Below are 8,674 nucleotides of genomic sequence, written 5' to 3'. Positions count from 1 at the left end.
AGACTAAGCTATAATCAAACATTGCCTTAATTTAGGCTTAAGTTTCTTAACACAAAGTCATCAATTATTACCTTTGTTTCCTTTCATGTACATTATGGTATATATATGAACAAAAATTTACAAGATCTTAGCTAGATATCTTACACTGACTTTAGTGTATATGGGCCATTGTCTTTGGTTACATATTTTTAGAGCTAAAACTTCATAGTCATAATATTTTAAAGTTATCAATAAAATTTATTTTTTAAATTAAAAATATAGATGAACAAACCAAAAATGTCACAAGGCCACGAAGTCTCAAAAATTAATCTATGAGGAACAATTATTCTATTAATAATTTATTCTATTAACAGAATAAACAATTATTATATTGTTCTATCCTAGGAACAATTATTCTATTAATAGATTCTAATTAATCTGAGGAAAAAATACTCTATGAGAAACAATTCTTATAAAACTATCAATATTATACAACTTTATATTCTGAGTTGTTCTCATTTAAATGCAAACAAAAAGGAAAAATATGACATAATGATATAATGAATAAGGCAGAGGACACTAGTTAATTCACTGACTTTTCAGCCCATCACTAAATTGATCAATAGCTGAGTACACAGATTCACTGGTTACTTTATGTGCTCTTTTAAAAAAAATCATTAAAAATATTTTCATTGCCTTATATATCAGCACCATTTTGTAAATAGAAGACACCTGGTTCTTATACTTTTCATAGCATCCTTCACAGAAACAAATCTCTTTCTAACCTATTTTTGTTTCCAATAAGAATTCAGCTGTCTTTCATTAGAGATGTTTAACTGACTGGCTGTATATATGTAGAGTTTTACATGCTTAACAGAAGATTTTAATACAGTTTTAGCTCCTACTTGAGATAAATCAAACTCAAAGTGACAAATAAGCAACTGTGCCTGCAAGAAGTGGGGGGTTGTCTGATTTAAAACTCTGAGAGGTTTAGAAAGCTTTCAATCTCAAGTTGCACAAAATACACATTTTATTCAGCAAGACATGATAAATGCTTTATTGCAGGTTGTTCCTTTTTAAATTCACTAGATGCAACTGAGAATAATCTGAAGCTATAGTATATTAATAAAATTAGCCAGAAATGGAGAGAGAAAACTAATATAAGTAGTATAATTTTATCAATTGCTTTAGAAATTTTACATAAACATTTTCTAATCTTAAATGTCTTACCTAGTTTCCTTGTTTTCATTTTCCTCTTCTATTATACTTGGTACCAAGCTGGGTTTTTTTGTACAGTCCAAACATTTTCCTGATTACTACAGTGCATGATTGTGTATAAATGCAAAGCAGTTGAAGATTATGCAGGGGAAAATGGTTGATGCACACATTTCACTTCATAGACCTAACTTATTACCATCTTGCTGCTTGATGAAAAATTCAGAATATTATTTGCAGTAGCTTTGTTCTTCAATGGGGTTATTCTTTTCTTTTGCTTTTCCAGATTAATTACCTGTAATAACATTTTGCCCTTCTGGTTGTCTACAGATGTATTAATTCCCTACAACAATAGCCTCTTATATGCTTTTAAAAATAATCACTGGTAAGAATTTCTGCTTGATCTAATTTTTAAGAATCAACATTTGGCAGCTAATACAGTGATCGCTGATTTAGGCTAAAATCATCAATAAATGCCATAATCTCTGGGTAAAAGTTAGTTGGGAACAGGATCCAAGTACCTCCTCTTGGTTTATGTATTAACTACCAAAGGGAATAATATCTTTAAAGTAGAGACAATACCAAACACCTCCTTAAGGAAGTTAGCATCACCAGTAATGGGATAAACTGGCACCGCATGGCACTTGATAGGATACTCGGAAATGAACGCACCACTACATATATAGTACTCTAACAAAAATGCACACCCTGATTCTAATCATGAAGACACAATCAAACACAAACGATCAAACACAAAACAATTGGCTTGTTATTTTCAAAATGTCGTGAACAACAAAAGGATTGATGAGCTGGTTCAGATTTAAGACTAAAGAGACTAAGCACAATATGGAATACTGAATCAATTCTGGAATTGGAAAAGGTTTTCTTTTGCTTTGTTTGTTTTTCTCTAAAGGGCATTCTTGGGACAATTGAAAAAAATATGAACTATATATTATGTAATTTGTGTTGTACTAATAATGCTAAATTTCCTGAATTTGATCATGAGACTGTTGCTCCAGGAAAGACTATAAGAACACATATGTTATATGAATTTAGGGGCAATTTATTCTCAAATAATTCATCATGATAAATAGTTAGATAGATGATGTGTACATATTCATGGAGAGAGAAAGCAAATGTGAGAAAATATTAACAATTGGGGAACGTGGTGAAGTGTACACAGGTGTTCATTACCCTACACTGTAAAGTCTTCTATTACTTTTTTGTAGATTTGAAATTTTTCAAGATAAAAAGTAAAAAAATAGACAAATTTCTGCAAATCATGTAACAGGAACAAATATTCTTACAGAAAAGGAGAAAAATCAAGGTTAAAAAAGTAAGCATTATATAATTTAGTGAATTTCTTAATCTTCCCACTACATTAAAATACATTGTCAATACTAAATATTTTTAATATATTTACTTTTTCTGTAAGGGTTCAAGAACTTTCCGTTTGTTCAGCCTGGCATGTATATCTGTCAGTCTAAATTAAGGTACTGTCTTAACTGCCAAAGCTCCTAATTTACTTTTGCCAATTATGAATTATACTTTACAGTCACAAACTTAAACATCTGAGGTACTTTTCAAATGTGTTTTCTCAAATCCTGTTTCTTTCATGGAGGAAGGTATCTTTTCCAAAATAGTGAATTTCAACATAAAAATAAAGTTTGGTTAACATTTTATGTCTTTACAGAATCTTTTTTCACCTCCATCCATCCATTTGTCATTCTTAATTCTGTTTGTGAGTGTGTGTGTGTGTGTGTGTGTGTGTGTGTTTCAGAAAGCTTTAACATGATTACTTTCTATCCATTTGGAGAAAATATTGATGTACCCCTAGGTTTGGTTCATTCTTTCATGTTTACTCTTCACTTTAACCTAAGACTCCAAAGAAAAACACCTTTAACCACTCTTCTCCTCAAGTCTAACTACTGTCATTTCTTTGCTAATTTCCTGTGAATCCTTATAAATTGCCTTAATTATGAGAAGTAAATATTTTGTCCTAGAAAAATTTCACTCTTTTTCTTTTGTTTGGAATCAATAAAGAATGGATGAGAAATATACAAAAGGAATCATAATATGCTCTCTCTTCACAAGAGCCAATTATTATATTAAAATGTTTTACTTAGTAAAGGAAGAAGCTTCAGTTTGAGTTGGCTTCATTACAAAGATGAAAGCTGCCCTAAACAGTAGTGTTTATTCAACTGGGAAAGTGGGCAAATGACCAACAAACCTCAAAATACCCTATACTTTTTTGTTCAGACTTAGGGCTTCACCCTCTCACCAAGGCTGGAGTGCAGCAGCATGATCATAGCTCACTGTAGCCTTAAACTCCTGGGCTTAAGCCATTCTCCTGCCTCAGTCTCCTGAGTAGCTAGGACTACAGTTGCATGCCACCATGCCCAGATAATTTTTTTATTATTTTTTTTCTAGACATGGGGTCTCATTATGGTGCCCAGGCTGGTCTTCAACTCCTGGCCTCAAGTAATACTCCTGCCTCAACCTCCCAAAGTGCTGGGATTACAGGCATGACTAGCTGCCTATATTTTTCTATTAAACTCCAACTTTAAACCAGCAATGCTTTCACTAATCCTTAGCAGCATTACAATGTAAAAAGTTTTTACATTATACTAAGCAGGTCATGTTTCCTAGATGTAAAAAGCAAAAATATTATTTTATCATCTTAGTTAATACTAATTTTTCTATTTTTAAAAGAGATAATGTTGTAATCCATGAAAAGCTACTAGCATAGTGTCTGTCACATGATCAATACACCATAAATGTTAGATAGTATCCACTGTTATTTTTCACTGTGTTTGCCTAATCTCAGAAGTATTTTTCTTTCCATCCATCTGCTTGCATTTTTGATAGCTCAGCCTCCAAAAATCACATGCACAAACGTATGTAGTACTGACACTTGGTAAATTGTATTTACCAAATTTTAAGTCATTACTTGAATTTGTGATGTTTGCATCAGCTAGCTGCATAATCAATCACTTTAAATTTGCAGTTTGAGCAAACTTCATGTTTTTTGTTTGTTTTTTGTTTGTTTTTTCTGCAAGCTGGCAGCCCTTTTGCTGATGCAATTCCTCTGCAAGTTTGATAGGCTTTCTATGTGTCAGATAATAGTCTATTCTATTTAACATAAGCCCAGTAGATAGTTGCAATAATGGTGCCAACTTTGTTCACACTTCTCTGAACCCATTACCTCCTTCAATGTAAGCCTGGGGGTAACTCCCTCCCACACTCACGCTGGTCTAGACTTAGCCATGTAACCTGCTTTGGCCAATGTGACAAAAGTAAATGTAACATAAATAGAGACTTGAGAAGTATTTGTTCTTTGGAGTTTCTCTTCTCTGACTGATCTTGGAATCCCTGTCACTCCCATTGTGGGAACAAGCCCAGCCTAGCTGGCTTAATAATGAAAGATATGTGGCCTGGTCTCCACGTTAAGACCAGCAAAAGTTCCTCCTTAATTAGCCCAGCCCAAATTTTCCAACCCACGTACACAAATGATTGTATTAAGCCACTAAATTTGGGAATGCCTTGTTTGCAACAATAGATAATTGAGAAAGACATTGGTACCTAGAAGTGGGGCATTTCTGCAACAGAAACCAAAAACGTTGCATTTTGGCTTTGGAATGATGTGGCTGGTAGAAGCTGGAAAAGCAGCAAAGCAACTATGAAGCCTTGAAAAATGGTAACCACACTGTTAGCAGAGGCTGCAAAAGTAGCAAAGAAACTACTATGGCAGCCTAGAAAAATAGTTATTTGAGATTGGTAGTTGTGGAACAATTGGTAAAATGTTACCTACGGTAACTAATGAACTTTTGGATTTGATTAATGGCGACAGCCTCACAGAAAGTTAAACTTGTTAATTGGCTTCTTTTAGCTGCCTATGATAAAGTACTAGAAAGGAGAGATGAGCTTTAAAAAATTCTGTTTATAAGCAGAACTTAGGAGAAATATAGAGGGGCTGGAACATGCTGGGAAGAAAATAAATTGTTCCTTATCTCCAATCTTCCCTGTCAGTAAAAAATTGTCAAAATAAGAAATGGCTTCAGGGTAAAGATCAAATCATAGTGTGACTGTAAGTCCCTTTGTTAAAAACTCTGAAAAATTTAAGATTACAGATAGTAGACACTCAGACAAAAATGGCTTTTAAGATTTTTAAAGACTGTTTTCCCCAGCAGGCTGACACACCAAAGTAAAAAGTCTCAAAAAGTCTCTCTCAATAAAAATTATAGATGTGGCTTCTGGGGTATGGTGTGAACCTGAATCTGCATTGTAGAAAGTTCTGAAAACACTGAAGTCAATTGTGCCAACAAAAGCACCACCAGCTTGGACTGAAATATTCACGTCAGCTTGAAACAAAAAGAGGCTTCTGGGCTCCCAGCATTCTACAGGAATGAAGGTTGAGGAAGGTATTCAGCTGCATACAGAGGCCATTTCTTATTAAAAAGGAATGACATTTCGCCGGGCGCGGTGGCTCAAGCCTGTAATCCCAGCACTTTGGGAGGCCAAGACGGGTGGATCACGAGGTCAGGAGATCGAGACCATCCTGGCTAACACGGTGAAACCCCGTCTCTACTAAAAATACAAAAAAAACTAGCCGGGCGAGGTGGCGGCGCCTGTAGTCCCAGCCACTCGGGAGGCTGAGGCAGGAGAATGGCGGGAACCCGGGAGGCGGAGCTTGCAGTGAGCTGAGATCCGGCCACTACACTCCAGCCTGGGCGACAGAGCAAGACTCCGTCTCAAAAAAAAAAAAAAAAAAAAAAATGACGTTTCAGAGGACAGAGTCAAGAACGGTGATACCCAATGGACTACACAGTACTACTTCCAGAGAGCAGTAGAAAAGAAGACACTGGAGAAGCAGTTGCCAGAAGTGGAATCTTATCCCAATCAAGGAAAACTTTCTCCTTGGAATTTTCTCCAAAATTTTCTCCAAAAATTTTCTCCAAAATTTTCTCCAAGGAAAATTTTCAGGTCCTTGAAATATAAGGATCTGAAAATCTATGCCTGGCTGGGTTTCAGAATTTCTATGAACCAGTGATTGCTATGTGTTTCCCATTTTCCCTCCTTCCAATAGCAGTGTCTACTGCAGTTATCATGTGTTTGTCTTCTCACTGCATAACTTGTCTTTTTAATGCAGCTGGATCAAGAGGATCTGCATCCAAAAAGTCACTCCCAAACATAATTATCGAACAAGAGATCCTGGACATTGAATATGATGCTGTGATTGGGTGAGATTTAGGGGGTCTTGGGAGGAAATACATTATGAATGCAGAAAGGATATAAATCATCAACACTAGAGGCCTTCTGTGATAAAACATGGCAGTAAGAGACCATAATCATTCATGCCTGCCTGTATCCATAAGCTTAGTTCTTCCCCACACGCTGGACTAGACCAGGTGACTTGCTTCAAACAATGAGACAATTGCAAAATGACACCAGCAGAACCTCAAAAAGTGCTCATACATGGGAGTTTGCTGTGTTGGCTAATCCTAGAACCAGCATGTGAACGAGCACAGGTTAGCCTGCTGAATAATGAGAGACACATGGCCCAGTCACCTTTGTTGCCCTAGCCAACAGAAACAGAGTCAACTAGCTGACCAACAGTTGACCACAGTTACATGACTGAACCTAGTCAAAACACCCAGTTGAGCCCACCCAAATTGCCAACAAGCAAATAGCAAGCTAAATAAGTAAACGGCTGTCGTGTTAAGCCACTAAACTTGTAGTGCACGGTAACATAACAAAGGACAATGTTCTCATTCCTGATCAGCAAACCACAGCTCTCAGACTAAATCCAGTCTACCCTCTTGTTTTTGTACAGCCTACAAGCTATAAACAGTTTCTGTATTTGTAAACAGTTGAGGAAAAAATCAAAAGAGGAATAATATTTTGTGATATATAAAACGTATATGAAATTCAGATTTCAGTGTTCATAAATAAATGTCATTTGAACATAGCCACACCCATTGGTTTACATCTATGGCTGCTTTTGCACTACAACAGCAAAGACGTATAATTGCAAAAGGAGTATCTTGCCTACAAAACCCGATATATTTACTATCTGGTCCTTTACAGAAAGAGTTTGATGATCTCTGTTCTAGCTGTGGTTCAGTAGTTTACACGTGGTCAAAAACAGCACAGCCAAAGTTTGGAGGAAGAAGGAAAGAGAGTGTGCCATGTCTTGGCAGCCTGGGCACCAGCTTCAGGCCACCATCCATACCCCCCTGAAACTGCCCGTATACTAACTTTGAAATTTTATCAGAAGAGCAAAGGTGTACAACCAATGACCAAGGACTCTCCAGCAGTGACCAAAAAGGTATGGAGAAGGAAGCAAGGCACAAATGACCTAAGAGTCCGTGTAAGGAATTTGGGTTTGTGCTGTCACTAGCTCTCTCCCCCTCCTTAAAATATTGTAGATGTAGCAACACAAGTATTAGCAGAACTCCAGCTTTAGCAGTTCAACAGTTACCTACTGCAGGGCGGAAGTCTAAGTTCCATCAAAACAAGCAAACAACTAAGGCTTCTAATCCCATTGTAAGTATTCCACAAGCATAGGCACAGTCAAAGAGAAGACAGCCAACTAGAAACAAATGACTGACAACTTTTAAGGCCTTCATTTTATTTTTTGTTGTTGTTGTTGTTGTTTGAGACGGAGTTTTGCTCTTGTTGCCCAGGCTGGAGTACAATAGGTGCAATGTCGGCTCACCGCAACCTCCGCCTCCTGGGTTCAAGTAATTTTCCTGCCTCAGCCTCCCTTGTAGCTGGGACTACAGGCACACGCCACCATGCCTGGCTAATTTTTGTATTTTTAGTAGAGACAGGGTTTCACCATGTTTACCAGGGTGTTCTGGATCTCGGCCTCCCAAAATGCTGGTATTACAGGCGTGACTCACTGCGCTCAGCCTCATTATTTTCATAGTAGTGTCTTTGCTTATGCATTTTCCTATGTGGTCTCCCTTTTCTCTAACTCTCCCTTTTGATTGCCCTGAGAAGACATAACTGATAGAAACTTATTAAACTTGAGTTTGACTAGCTATGAAGAAGAAAGGCAGCAGGATATTTACCACCAGGTGCTGTATGTCCCATTGTATTCACTCTATTCTCTAACAATTCACTGTTATGGATATGGAAATAAGAGCCAGCAAAAAGGACAGGTAGACATAAAATGAGAGAAAGAAAAAAGAGGAGGACGATGAGAAAGAAAGGATGAAAACTGAAAAAGCAGAATCCTATTCCAACCTATTTACACAGGATCAGAAATAGTACAGAGGAATTTCAGCTACCAAAAGGAGGACAGAAGGTAGGACGTAGTGGCTCACTCCTGTAATCCCAGCACTTTGGGAGGCTGAGGCAGGAGGATCCCCGGAGGTCAGACCAGCCTGGCCAACATGGTGAAATCCTGTCTCTAATAAAAACACAAAAAATTAGCCGGGCATGGTGGTGCGTGCCTGCAGTCCCAAGTACTCAG

The sequence above is a fragment of the Colobus angolensis genome, unplaced genomic scaffold, assembly GCF_000951035.1.
Source record: "Colobus angolensis palliatus isolate OR3802 unplaced genomic scaffold, Cang.pa_1.0 Scaffold229, whole genome shotgun sequence".
Taxonomy (NCBI): Eukaryota; Metazoa; Chordata; class Mammalia; order Primates; family Cercopithecidae; genus Colobus; species Colobus angolensis.
This window is presented reverse-complemented; position numbering follows the sequence as displayed.